Source organism: Perca flavescens, chromosome 11, assembly GCF_004354835.1.
Source record: "Perca flavescens isolate YP-PL-M2 chromosome 11, PFLA_1.0, whole genome shotgun sequence".
NCBI classification, from domain to species: Eukaryota; Metazoa; Chordata; class Actinopteri; order Perciformes; family Percidae; genus Perca; species Perca flavescens.
In genome coordinates, this window is record NC_041341.1 from 21776313 (window position 1) to 21790252 (window position 13940).

The window sequence follows — 13940 nt, forward strand, 5'->3', positions numbered from 1 at the left end:
TAACAAAGTCCTCCTTTATGAAATTAGTTTGTGCTGAATTACACTTTGCTCTCATTTTGTGTGCATCTAATTAATTAATGTCTTTCTTAGAATTAGAGGGTCAAAGCTTCAGAACCTATTTAAATCTCTGGGGGGAGAAGAAAACTTTTTTTGACTGAGGGGTGTATTAGGATAAATTACTGTGAGCCAAACAGGGGTAATTGGTGGGGTTGGAGCTATTGTTTTGCTTTGTTGTTGATGTTTCCTGGTTGCTATTAAAAATTGCCCCAAGACAGAGGTGGTGGATACATCAAATTCACATCTGCAGAAATTGTAACATATGTACACATATGAAGACAATTGCACTTCTCACACTAAATCAACAACGTTTTAAAGCAGACAAACCTAAAATGAAATCAAAATTGTGCTGCAATTGAAATATCTTCAACAAGAAATTATTCAGATACAGTTTAGCGATCAATGCTACTGTTTCTGGAAGGATGTGTGCTCACATATACTTAGCGTTGAATCCAAAGTTCCCCCCTTTGTTTCTTCGCTAGACTCTGATTCCTTTTGTGCTTCTCGACTCTTTCAACATTACATAAAATCCTAAAGGTGAGTGGAGCCGCTCACTTTGCCTTTTATGAAGCAAAAAAAATGCTGATTTTTGTGCCATGAAATTTATGGCATGTGCACGGCCACCTCCTGAGCTGGAGGAAAAAGTCTCCTACTGTTTATGTGAGTGACCCTGGAAAGAGACAGGTCATCTGTAGTGCTGCAGACAAGCTGAGTTGAAATGGCAATGGCAAAATGAGCCTCGCCACAGGAATCCCATCATCTCTAAACCTGAGTACTCTCTCTTTCATCTGTGCGTAGTAGAAGCCCTCAAGGATTTATTATAGCAGTTATGAGTAACCTTCAGTTTGCCTGCAGAGCCCAACAGTAAGTTTCAGAAACAGTTCCCGGGTTGGAAAGTTATAGCCAGCCATTGCTTTGGGTTGTCAGAAGATGACACAATGGTTGCTGCACATTAATTCCACAGTGGTCACATGGCCCTGAGTCATTAAATGCATATTTTATTAATAAAAGATAAATAATGGTTTCAAGAATAGTGATACATATTTTACATAACATTCATTCTCTCTCTCTCTCTCTCTCTCTCTCTCTCTCTCTCTCTCTCTCTCTCTCTCTCTCTCTCTCTCTCTCTGTCTCTCTCTGTCTCTCTCTGTCTGTGTTATGCATTCACATTCACACACAAAACTATGCTTACTGATACTGTGTATGTATACTTTAACATTGTCAGATCAATATGATTGGTTTGTTGGCTGTGTCGAAGGAAGTCAGCTGTTGATAAGGATGTCGTAGGCAGTGGTTTTAATAAGTTGAGTGACTATGTTCATATTTCAAAGTCGGTGCATCGTGCAACGATCTCTCAGCTTTGTTTAAGCTGCACTACCCGGTTTGTCAACTCTGTTTTGCCTCCTATAGTTAGATGAAAGTTTACATTTCTTCATGGCTATTGGAAATTTGGTTGCCCAGGCAAACTGAGCAACAAAACTGTTACTGTTGAGCTGTGACCAGTGAGCCCATCCTCCCTTTGCTAAAGGGGAAAGAGTAAATAAATAATAGAGGGAAAACGGAAACCCAATTGAGAAAGAATTTGTGAAAAGAGTAATGTAGTTATGATTTAAAATGTAATAACTGAGACCGATGATATGATTCCAACAATGGGTCCCTACCTGATTTCTGCTTAACACAATGATATGGGATTTTTCTCAGCTGTAGTCCAACCCTGCCGAGCAAGTTTCAAATTAAACCACAACAATAGGGAGAAAACGCATATACAGAGAGACGTAGACTAACTTAAATCAAGCAAAAATAAATTTAAATCAGCACTTCATTGTGCACCATGTGCCTGCAGCTGCTTCATAGTAAAAGCCAGGCAGTGCTGCCATTCATTTCTATTCCACTTCAACACAATAGAGATACAATGAACACAAAGGGCATGTCTGGCTCCAGACAAAGCAGAAATGTTTTTCTGAGGAATTGTTAAGGGATACAAAGTGAAGCAGGACATGTTCTCTCTTACTGTTAAGATATCAGGTCAACTCTAAACCAATAAACATATCTGTGTTTTACAATTGCATTTTAAATGAATAAGTAAGGTAATTTAATTATTTTGGTGAATTTCTTTATTTCTTTATTTTTTTAGAAGTTTACAGAATGTTGTTAGGTTCAGTTGGTATGAAGTGTCATTCATCAGTTCCAGTCACATTATTGATATTCAGATATTTGGTATCCCTCCAAAACTCGTATCATACTTTTCCAAATAGTTTCCAGTCTTAATTGAGAGGGAGGGCAGCTTTAGGTATACAGTCACCATTAGTGATTGGTATGTTTTACATGCATAATCATTTAGCGTGTTTTGTAAGAGAGAGGTTGAGCTACAACAGTTTCCCCCCTATTTATTTTTTTTGTTTTATATTTATGTGCTTCAGGTTAATAGTGTAGCTTTACAGAGTTAGCTGTAGCTATGTAATATTATGAGGTGCATATCAGAGAGCCCACTCTTCTTTTGCTCTCAACATTGTTCTGCCCAGAGGGGCACTAAAATACAGTACATGAAGGAAAGAAAAGTAAAGTGATGAAAGAACTCATGTGAACAAATCAAAGACTCATGTGAATGATGCAACTATGAGATGTATTAGTTGAATGGACACTAGATTCACACTGATGTTTAATGAATACAGAGACATATTTAGCTTCGAAGAATAGCATTAATTTTGTGCATAATGTGTTTCTGTAGGATACTAATCTTGAACCACATTATGTCATGTTGTCTTTTGGGATTAATGAGCTTTACATTACACATCCTGCCTCGTGTCAAACTATTTGTCAGGTCAGATGACCAATCCACAGTTTATTGAGGTGGCATGTTCTTCTTGGCTCTGCACCTGCACAGATACCATGAAAACGTAATACTTTACAAGGCTCATAAGGAAACTTCCCCTGCTTTGAATGTAAAAGGAGTGCAAAAACAGGTGTAGGTTGCTGCAGAAATAAAGAATTTATGGCAAACCTCTTTGCTTCTGGAGATTTCTCCACAGACGTTTCTCCAGTGTTGTCTCTGTGTTAGCCTGGTCTGGTAGTTTGGGTATTTTGAGAACATTCTCTGTCAGTCTTTTTGAATTTTTGCCATGACAGTACGTCACAGAAATGGTTAGTGATGTTGACTGTATACCTGTCCTATCAACTTATCTTAAATGAAGGATAAAGTCATGTCTGATTGAATCAAGGCAGACTGAGGAAACAGAGCAAAGGTGCGAAATTTAGCAGCAGCGTTAGTTTTCGTAATGATGATTTATAGAATAGCACTCTTCTGTAGGGCTTAATAGTAGTGTTTTCTAAATGGTTTTGTAGATTGGTTGGCAGTTGAATGTTTAGAGGATGTATGTTGTATGTAAGACCCTTCTAGTTAGCACAAAATTATGTGTCGTCTTTCCACTTGGAGAAGCACCAAACTGCTGTACTGTAGGCTACTAACTTCCTCGGCTACACAGCAAACCAACACATGTATGTTTGTGGACGTATACTGTATACTGGCTGAATCTGATGCTCAGGCACACTCTCTGTTTTCCCTATGTGCTGTTATTATGTTATTTATAGAGTAATATAAAATGTAAGATAGGAACACAGTGGAGGCAGCTGTATGGATTTACAGTATGTGGAGCATAGACAGCTGCAGTCACAGAGGCTAGATTGTTGTCAATAAAGTTAAATTAAATTATTAATTTACTGTAGTTGTGTCCAAAAACACATACTCTGCACTACATACTCAATAAATATGTATACTATCGTTCAACATACTTTTGTGCAAATAAACAGTAGTGTGTATCTTTTTGGATGCACTAAAGCTGACTAAGCTGTAATTTTCAACGTCCCTTCCTGAGATCCTCCTTCCCGTTGCAGACTCATAACCATGCCGGTCTAGCGGCATCGCCAGATAATGCTTAAATTACTGAAAGAGGTGAATAACTAGAGCGTTATTGACATTACAGAGCTCCTTGGTTTCTGTCTGTTTGTCTGTTATTGATGTTATCATTACTACTGCATAGAATTGTGGGATATTTATGCCAGTGTCCAGTATTGCATAATGTAATATTTTACCGGATATAGTATGCAATTCGTGTACTATTGGTTTCATACCAAGGTTTCAAACAAATTCTTTAAAATCTCACATACAGTTTTTTAGCCTACCAAATAGCATGTTAGTATGGAATTTCGGACTCAGCCTGTATGTTTCTCTTCTGGGGTGAGAGGTCAGGCAGGCCTGGGTTTTGGGACAACACTGGCATGGTCTGCTGGGGAGCTTGTTGGGGAGCTTGTTGGAAGACTGTAGGACTGCAAGAGCGTCTCTGAGGTGTGCAAATACAATTTTCTTGTGTGCCTGCTGTTCCTTTTTTACTGATGACATTAAGTCTTCATTAAACGACAGGGATTTTTAGTCTCTTCCTGACTTCATCAGGACACAGCAGCATTGTGCATCACAAAATAAAGATTCTGCAGTGTGTCTTTGGAAAAAACGCTTAATTTCTGACTTACCTAATTTTAAGGTCATGGATTTTTTTTTTCTTTTATAGAGAGAACCAGAAATTCTCAAACCTTGCAACTGCTTGATCATATATCTCAAAACGCTTTAATATTATCAATGATAATAAAATGCTTACTGTTCTTGAGCAGCAGAAATGCCACTTAGCTGGATGAGAGTTTTGTTGGCAGCCTACAGGACCTTCACAAAGAGGATCTGTGGTGTCAGCGCTCAAACGGGTGTAGAGGTGACACCAAGGTGAATGTGGAGTTGTAGAATGGTTGGAAATCATTGATATTCTGACTCAAAGGCTGCAAATGGCTTGGTGGCAGATGGAGTCTTTGTCAGGGAAGAAAAATTGCAGCTCGGGAGCATCAACGCCATTTACCCTATCGGCTCGGCTGGCGGGCGGTGACCTTCTGCCGCTCAAAGAGATCCCCTAGCACATGATCAATTATCTCACTTCCATTGTTTACTAAGCTATTGTAAAAGGATTTAAATGTCAGTTTTTTCTTTTTAGAGAGAGATTGCATGTGTAATCATGAAACTGATGTTTGTTGTAAGTGCATAATGAGAAAGCAGTTTGTGTTTTTGTACCCTTTTTAAGCACCGAAGAAAATAAATCCCTGTAAGATTGACACATACAAAACCAATATACATGTCAGCTGTTTAGCTCCAATCATTTCATGCTGTTACAGAATTATTATAATTGCTTTTGACTGATTTCTTCCAGTTCTTTAAACAACATTGCTAATGAAAGAGATTCCTCAAAGTAGAGAATATCGCATGGCTTCAGTTTGGCAAGTGGTTTTCATTAACATTGTTTGACTCAAAATAGATATTTTGCTACGGTGAGCATGTTTATGCAAATTAATTTGGTAATGGCTCCTCTCATTACACAGATAACACAGGCACACAGAATAAAACTGTGGTATGCAGTTATTATTATTGGCTGTAAACAAATCTAAGTCAGAATAAAATATTGAATGAACCTGGGGAGAAATGAGGACAATGAACAAATGATGCAAAAAGCAAATGACATTGAGACCCCAGTTTAATATGTATGTATTTCAGCTACATGGTTGATTTCATTAGCAGGTCTCATTGTTATACACTGACTGTCTCCTGCAGTAAAATGCATATTGTATTCACGTAGCCTGAATATTCCGGAGGAAATTTTTAGATTTGAGTTGCGTCCTTTAGAGAAAGTGTTGTCTTCCTACCCCGTATTCAGATTATTCATTATATTGATACAAGAAGGAGCGATACTTTTATTATTACATTTTGCACTCTGTTTTTACATATTACACATCTTGGCAGTGCCTAGGAGGTGAACTGCCGTACCGGGACTTGAACTAGCGACCCTCTGGTTCCCAAGTCAAGTCCCTAAAGACTGAGCTACTGCCACCCTAGTCCATATCTCGACGTTCCACTTCCAGGATTGTACTTCGTTCGGCCAGATGTCCGTTATGCTTTCTTTGTGTTGGAATTTTGAACTCCGGTGGATTTATGAGAACTATGGTTAACTGCTCCTCAGATCTCTGCAGTGTAAACAACCTTTGAACGTACACGTTCCACCAAAACAAGTTCCTTCTCGAGGCTATTTAGCAGCTGCAGCGTGGCTCCGCTCGGCGCTTAGCACCGCCCATGACAATTGTAATAGGTTTAAAGAAATGCCAATAAACCAGAGCATGTTTTTCTCCCATCCCGGAATGCTGTGTGGACTAGCCAGACCCTCCTCCGCAGCGCTGTGAAGGAAGGTCTGGCAATGCCACCCCAAAGAGACATTATGTTCTTTATTCTTTCCAAATAATGTGTATTTTTAGTATAGTTTTATTTTCTTACAACCCAAATGCTATGTAAAATTTTGCATTAAATGTCTAATTAACATTAAATATAATTATAATGGTATATCATTATTACTAGTAGTAACTTCAGTCAGTTAGGTTGATATTTCTTTCACAGCAGGAGAAAATCTGTAGCATGCCATAAATAAAGGTTGGCCGCTCAGCTTCCTTTGGGCATTAGCCACGTACTAATGTGCTCTTCTCTCCATTCAAATACTTAACAGCATGTTCCACATTTCAGTATATTTGGTGCAAAAATCAGATTTTGAATGTTATGTGCTTGCTTAAGGTCTGCGTCCTCTACACTTGAGACTGTTGTAATGTATGGAACTACCTATACAAGCAAGCTGTTTTCCTTCTGTAAGGAGGATGATATTAAGATGCCATGCAGCTTTCATTACCTGTCTACCATCCATCGGCCCGCTCACTACAATCATCAATTCCTCTCTCTGTTCCGGGTGAGTCCCCACAACACTCAAGCCTGCGTCAGTCACCCCCATCCTCAAGAAACCTGGTCTGAACCCGGACACCATGTCCAACTTCCGACCCATATCCTCATCGGCCCAAAATCCATCACAAAGAACACCCATCACTTCGGTCTCACTGTCAACAACTACACCCTGTCTCCATCCCTACACATACGTAACCTGGGAGTCATCTTCGACAGCAACCTCACTTTTGAAAACCACATCAACCAAATAACCAGAACGGTCTACTTTCACCTTAAAAACATTGCCCGTCTCCGCCCATCACTCACCTTCTCTGCTACCTTCTCGCTCCCGTTTTCCCAACGCATCCAGTTTAAAGTCCTCCTCCTCACCCACAAAGCCCTCCATAACCAGGCTCCTTCCTACCTCACACCTCTCCCCACCACTCAGGACCATGCACCGTACCTGGGGCGACAGGGCTTTTCACCATTGCAGTCCCCTCCCTCTGGAACCTACCCATACACATCTGTGACTGTACTGACCTGGACACATTCAAAACACTAATCAAAACACACCTCTTCAGATTAGCTTTTCACACACAATAGTCTTACATTTCTCACCTGATAGTTACTGGTTTCATTGTTTGTAATTGCTTCTAATATGCTTGTTTTATATGTTGGTTTTATTGCTTGTCTGTTTTTTAATGTGATCTATGTGCTGGTTTTTACTGTAAAGTGTCTTTGAGTACCATGAAAAGCGCTATATAAAAAAAGGCCTAGCTGCACATAGCTTTCAGAGGGCAGTGCTTGTCAAGTTTCACTAACAGGAACTGTGTGAAAAATGTCCCATTAGTAAGGACAGATGCTGCTCCTCATTGGGCTTACAGGTGGTAACCTACTTAAATTAACGTACTGTATATCAATATTAGTTTGGCCTATGCCAGGCAGATCTCGTACTGTCCTGGAGGCAGGAATGTAGACCGTATTAAAAAAACATGCGGCAGGCAGATAAATTAGATGCCTTTTTGGTTAGTCCTCACTCAGGTTATAATAATATGGTGAAATGTTTCAACAAGATGTGGCAGCAAACAACTCTGTTAATTTAGATTTTGGGATTGATATTTCTCGCTGACAGTTCTAACACATTGTGACCAGAATGGTGTTAAGACATTACGGTTTTTTTTTTCTTTCGTCATTTTAGACTTTGCAAGTATTTGATTTGATTAGGATTAGTGTTCATTGGCAATACCTACTTCTGTGCATGTTTTTGAGTAAGGATGACATTCTCTCTGATAATCAAATGTCAGCTTTCCCTTGAACCCTTCCTCCCTCATTTCCTGTCAAAAAAACAAACCAACAGAAAGCAGTAGCAATATAGCTCCTAAACATTCTAGACAGTTTTTGACAATTTGCAACACTTAACATACATTGTCCCACTCTGTGCTGGTTTATGTGACACTCATGGTCATGGCATGCTGTTAGCCTTAGAAGGCAGGTGGGTATATGTGAACAGTTTTATTGTCGTCTGTCAGGAATCTCTGCGTCTTTGTGTTCCTTCATCAGCTCTGTGAATGTGTGGAGTGCCACGGGGTAATTCTTCACTCATTCCTGTTTTGTGTTTCTGAACAGCTCTTTTACCATTAAAATGTTACCAACATGCATCTTGATTTCTTCTTCAATCCCAATGACTCTGGCTTTTTTGACCAAATTGCCCCAGGAACTAAAAAGTCCCTTTTTTGCAAATTCATGTTTGCTTTTCCACCACATCTGAAGAACCATAAAGATTACATAAATTAAATGAAGCTGCCCTTTTTTCATCTGTTATCAGCCTAAGACACACTTTGTTGGCGTGCAACCAAAATACACTGTTGTATGATAATGATGTGTGCATAGCTGTCTCCAAAGTAACTCCTTGATCTCAGTCAGGATTTTGGCTATAGAACTGTCGAAATCAGAAACTCACACCCCTAGTCCTAATAGACTAAACTAACCCCAGTTTGTGTACTTAGTTTTGTGGTTAGGCCTCAAGTAAAGCATGTGAAGTGCACATCTCGGTTTATAATGCCCTGGGCCGCTGCTGGGGAGGGGGGGAACACCGGGTCAGTTTTCTTGGGCCTTAGGTCAAGAGAGGTCCAAAAATGGCTGTAACCTTTAAATAATTTGCTGGGGGGGAGGCCTTTGGAGATCATCTTGTCATGGGCACGAGCAAGACACGCGGCTGATATTCCCTGTTGTATTCCAATTTAACTGATTTGTTGTTTTTTAGAAAGGAAGCATTGGAAGCCCAAACTCTGTGTCTATGCTTGTATAGTGGTCTCTGGTACAATAATATTTTACATCTATTTAAATGTCCACTTATTATCATGGTTCCTTTTTAAGCGATCAGTGGTGTACAGTACCTTCTAGTCATTGTGTTAGTGCTCCATTCTACTGTAGAGTACACAGTGTCTAAAGTAGTGAAAGCAGGTGATGGAAATATTCATTTAGCAGCAGAGAAGAAGCTCTCTTTGTGAAGATGGCTCAGAGGCAGACAGGAAATTAGTTATTTTCCCCGCACATTCATCAAAATAAAAATAGTCTGAGTATCCCAAGTGACTCTCCCACATCTATTGAAGCCACAGCTGCATGTGCCGTGCACTTAGTATTAACTCTCCAATGAATTTCAGGTGTTTTTGAGCACATTTTTCTTCTTTTTCCTCATCTCAAAGCCATTGTCCTGTGTTTTATCCCATAAAAATGAGCATATTTAAAATAATAAAATGCCCCATTTAATTTTATAAAATCCACCTGTTACTTTCCTAAATGCATTGTATTTCATTTTTGAACTTAACAAATTGAGAATAGAAAAGACAGTGCAGCTGTGGTGTGGACAACTTTGTTGCACCTTGAGGAGATAATGGTTTCTTTTTCACAGTGAATGGCTTCCAAATGGCTGAATGGAAAGCCTGTCAGCCGATGACGGCTTTTCTACAGGTGTAACCTATACGGTACACCATTTTTAATTTGTTCACTTCATTTTTCCTTTTTTCTACAGGCTATAGTTATTTCAGTGCTGCTAATGATATTCCGAGGATTTGACTGACATGCAATGTAAAGGTGAATATCAGCCTTGTAGGTGGCGTGCTGCTTTTTTTTTTTTTTTTTTTTTTTTTTTTTTTTTTTTTAACTAATGCTTAGGCCTAAGCTGGCTGACCTAGTTCGCTCAGCTACTCACAACACACTTGCAGATTGTAGTAATAATCAATGACCACGCTTAATGATATTAAGACAAAATACTGTAGGCAAAGTTGAGCAACTCGCTACAGAGTCGGATGAATGTGTCAAAGCTGGAAAGTATCTCACTTGTGTCAGTATTACTCCATGTTGTCTTAATCATGCCTGCTCCGTCCCGTCTGCAGTTTTGAGGGCCCTCCTTGTTTCTCTGTGTTCCAAGAATGTGTTATGGGAGTACAGTCCCATGGTTCTCTATATGAAAGTGACTGGTGTAGAGATGGGATGTGTCGGTCCTCGTGCATCTTCGTTAGAAGCCTGATGCAAGAGTCCAGTTATTGAATTGTGTTCTCCCTTTGGCAACCTGACATTATGTAGCTGTAAGGGCACAGTGCCAAATTTTAATGTTAAAATTCCTGATTATCTTACTTTTTCTGTATCCTTGACCTTCATTTAGGACATTCAGTGTATGTGCACAGGTGTTTGTTTCACTGTAACCACCGTGGCCTGCTTCAGTAAGGCAGTGGACATATGGACACTGTGTGACTAATGCTTTGAAAGGGACACTCGGGATCTGTTTTATTGCTTCATTTGGCACACCGCAGTCCCACTTCCCATTACGGTTGCCATGTGATTTATGTTGTGTTCTTTGGAGAGTGAGAGAGGAGCCGGGAATGAAAGAGCCGTGATAGCGATGTTTACCTTGATCCTGGCTGCCTTTTATTTCATCCTGGACATTGACAGTGGGAAGAATGGGTTAAAAGCCCTGTTACGCCCCATGTTTTCCTGTACATGAAAGCTGTTTCTTTGATCTAAAGAATGAGAGAGTTATGGACATTGCAGTGTCGAGCCTAAAAGACTGACAGAACCTTGGACTTTTCATCCTCACTGTCTCTGATCAGTCACACCATCAGACTTCACCACACCTTCCAGCTACAGACAACAAACCGATACTTGATTGATAACATACTACAGGCAGACACATTGTAGTTGTGTAGCATAAATGGCCACCTCAGTGGTTTGTCTAACAAGAAAATAAACAATAATCATAATGTCACCAGGATGTCTTTGTTTCCTTTTGTAGTCTATCTAAATCAGTCAGTCTAAAATAGTAGGTGTCCTTTGCTCTGCTGTGTTATTTAGCAGCGCAGATAACCTTTGCACCAGCATCCTACTTTCAGTTTTAATTTGTAGCTATGCTTTCTGTCAGATGATTGCACCTGATTTATATTCAATCGTATTTTTCTTTTTGCATGCAAATGCACACCTTTCACAACCCAATGATATTGAACTAAGATATTCAACTGCTGAATTTGTACAAAATTGTTTTCTGTCTATAATTGAAGTTGAAGGTAAAGATATGCAAACAATGTCAAAATTGGCATTTTTTTTATTGTGTATGATTTAAAAAAAAAAATGTATGCCTGAAAGTATTTTAACAAATAAAAGTGTGAAGTCTGGACTAAATACAAACACACATACCTTTTTTGTTGTTTCTTATTAGGGGCAAATCAATATTTTTGAAATGGTACATTGTTTTCATTCATCTAATAAGTGGCAACGGAAACTGATGTTACCTGTAAACATTTTGCCTGCTCTTGTTGTACAATTTTAAAGTCAATTCCAGTGTGCAAATTGTTCAGAGGCAGAAACATTTTCTTTTTTGCCTCTCCAATACATTACTGTATGTCTAATCTGTGTACTGTAAAGTGTGCAAAACAATCACAAGAAGTACCCCTCGATTTTAAACCATAGAAGCTAGTAGACTTTTGGGGGGCAAAAACTAACATAGATCTACATTTAGTATCTCCATTTCTTGCCCCAGTGAGCTATATCTTTCCTCCACGTTCTTCATCAGAAATAAATGCACATTAAAATGATACCTTCAGCAAATGATGGTTAACACATGATGCAGGAGTAAACACAGATGGAGTTTTGTAATGTGTAGTGATAATAACGTGGTGTACAGTATGTGTGATTATCTTTAACAAGTGGTGGCTTGCCTTTTCACCTCCTCCCTTTGGAAAACACTGCAAATACAAGGAACCAGCTGCATATTTAGCCAGTAAACAGGTACAGTGTAGCTCTCTGTTAATGGCTCAAATATTAAGTGTAGCATTCTATTGGAAAATGTACTGCTCGAGCAACTCATTACCAATGAAAATGTCATCCAGGGGATGCCATTCTCCCTGTACCACCTGCATTTTCTAAGCCAATAACAACAGCAACAGATTAATAGCAGCTGATTGGGAGATGCATGGAATTACTTGTCCTTTCCTCTCTCTCTACCCCCTCTCTTCTTTCTTCTCTGTATGTGTCTAATTAAAAACTCGAGGTTGAGCTACACAATTTATGGCTAATGCTTGCTGTTGATAGGGCAGCAGGAGCTCTAGGAACGTGTTCATGATGGATGTCAGTCTGTGCAGAACATGTGGGACTCCCACCCCCAGATCACTCCTCATGAAAATGATCTACATGCAAACTGTGCTAACACTACTGTGAAGGACAAATGCATCTCTTGAAACATTTGTCATTTTGAGGCCGCACATCATTTATCAGAGTCCATTTGCCTCCTTAACTACCAGCCTTTCCAATGTATTCGTGGTAGCATTCAATACTTGTTTGAAGCGGTCGATGCAAACAGAAATTCATTTTTTGGCGTGAAGGTCTCTTTAAAAGATGGATGTTCCCCGAAGAATGATAAGAGAATGCCTAAGCTTTGTGTTTTGCTGGTAATTCATAGGGGCAAAAATGGATTATTATCCTGGCAGTATGAGCGCAGGTGGGTCTCTTTGCAGGGCTGCAGCATGTGTGCGTTCTTGCATAGGAGGTCAAAGATGTGATTACACTTACTCATAAAAGACTATGGCTGAGACAGGCAAATCAGCAAATAGATGGCGTTTGAAGGTGTTTAGTAACACAAGGTCAGGCTTTGTTATGGATCACATTTAGTAACAGTGGGACTGTCACCGAGCATCCTGTAGGCTCTCCAGTGTAACCAACACTGCTCTGCCATCTACCCAACAGTAATAGTCAGTGATCGGTTGCTCCATAGATTGCTTTTTTACAACCTACATCCAGTAGCTTCATCTGAACGTTTCCATCCTTGATGACAACCATCCTTACACACTCATGAACACAACCTCTGGAAAGCACATGGTTTCTTTTTTTCTCCCAGCATGCTGATAAAAAAGGGGCCCTGCTGCAAAGAGCAAAGCTGATATGAATGGTAAATCAGCCCTTGATGCAGAGTATTGATTGTTTAGCAATGCCATGTTTTCCTTTTTAATCACTCTGCACAGCTTTCATGACAGCATGCTTAGTGTTCCTGAATACCATCAATTGAAAAAATTTATAGAAACCCTGGCAAAAGTAAGACTATGTTCAGTTTAGCTGGCTAAGTGTTATTGTAACATTAGTGTTATTGTAACATTATAATATGTAACATTATTACACAATACATTAGTTTCCTTTTAAAAATACGTCCATGGAAACAAAGATGTTTTTTAAAGGGTACAATAAATCCCCAAATGCATCATCATCAAACACAGAATGCATTAAAGCTGCGAGCAGCGATGGACGGGCCCTCGCGCCTATACGCACGCCGGGGTTACCTGGCGGACGCTAATCCTTGCGACCGTGCATTTGCGCGGCACTCGGACGCCGCAAATCGTCAACGATGCTGCTGAGTTCAATGACACCTCACACGAGACTCTACCTTAAACGGTTCAAATGTTATGAAAGGGGGCGTGGCCTGAATAAGTGGGCGTGGTCATATTATAAGGGGCAGCTCAGTATCACATGTAGACCACACATTCTAAGTTTCATGTAAATCGGATGATGTTTGTCATATAAGGCGCATTTCCTGTGGCCTGTGCGCTATGACCAA

The 13940-nt window shown here is 39.7% G+C and overlaps 1 protein-coding gene across 6 annotated transcripts in view; it reads left to right on the forward strand.

The window, feature by feature from the left end:
* baz2bb (bromodomain adjacent to zinc finger domain, 2Bb) overlaps positions 1-13940 on the forward strand; it is a 54274-nt gene that overhangs the window by 6720 nt on the left and 33614 nt on the right. The window lies entirely within an intron of this gene.